Consider the following 1,228-nt stretch of genomic DNA (forward strand, 5'->3'; position numbering starts at 1 on the left):
CGCTGTAACATGTATCAACCCTCGATTGGACAGTATGAGGATATAAAAGAAACGCTCCGCGACGCGGAGGGTCAGAGACAGGAAGAGGGACGGAGAGAGGAACTGTGCTCTCTCGGGGCGCATCACTCAGGAGAACGATTAAAGCCTTTCCGCCGCACAAATCCGTGTTGAGTGCTTTCCTGCTGGACGGGAGGGCGCCTGACACCTATTCTTTCCTTGTGTTTCTTTAAGGCCTTTTCAGCTATCTCCTGTGAAGCAAACTGCACAAAGGCCTCCCCTGTGCTCCGCCCCTGAAAGTGCAGTGCAGTGTCATCCCATTTGGCACAATTTCCAACCCAGAAAGGAACAGTCTCTTCCTTGCAACAGCCAAATGGGAGTCCTCTAAGCTGGACAAAACCATCATTGGCAGTATCAGGACTATTTGGACCTGTATGCTTCAACATCCAATCCATTTTAACACTGTTGGACTTGAATACTTCACCATATCTGTGACCCATGGTTTCTCTGTCCTTCTTCAAGGCCAATTTCACTTCATCTTCTGATTCAAGTTCCAACAAATGCTTCACCGCTTGGTCTGCCTTCTCTGATGTAGATGAAACGAATACCTGAAGTGCCGTTCAGGATTTTGCAATCAGAGAAGAAGCGCATCACTTCATCAGCAGAGCAGGACCAGGGTAGGCCCCTGACCTTCACCACGAACCCCTCCCTGCCTTCTGTGCTCAGCATCATGGTGACTGTTGGGCTCTTGATGGCACGCTTGGCTCAATGGAATTTTGATGCGGCTCTAAAGATACCGGGGAATTTTCCTCTTTCTTCCCTCAAACAGCTATAGTGAGGCGGTAGGCGATGGCCAGAATTACTTCTGCTCACGTAAGTGATCGATCACTAGAAGTTATTTTAAATGTATCTAGTTTAAAGCTGAGCATAGTGGCATATGCCTATAATCCCAGGATAGAAGGCTGAGGCAGAAGGACCACTGCAATTTTGAGGCCAGCCTGGGCTACCAAGTGAGTTCAAGACCAGCCTGAACTGCATAGTCAGACCCTGTGTCAAAAAAGACAGGGGGGAAAAAAAAAAAAAAAAAAAAAAAAAAAGTAGAATTTGATGTTACAAGGATAGGGATGGGGAGCAGGAGCAAAGCTGATAGTGTGGAACCCTGGCTCTTGTCTGGTCTCATATTAAAGAGCACCAGGTGGGTTTTTCCAGGGAAACACGCCTGCAATCCTCA

General features: G+C 47.7%; 1 pseudogene; it reads right to left on the bottom strand.

Moving 5' to 3' along the window:
* Positions 1–14: 14 nt before the first annotated feature.
* Positions 15–818, bottom strand: LOC111818712 (annotated as a pseudogene).
* Between the last annotated feature and the right edge of the window lie 410 nt (positions 819–1,228).

Source organism: Octodon degus, unplaced genomic scaffold (genome assembly GCF_000260255.1).
Source record: "Octodon degus isolate 3935 unplaced genomic scaffold, OctDeg1.0 scaffold00100, whole genome shotgun sequence".
Taxonomy (NCBI): domain Eukaryota; kingdom Metazoa; phylum Chordata; class Mammalia; order Rodentia; family Octodontidae; genus Octodon; species Octodon degus.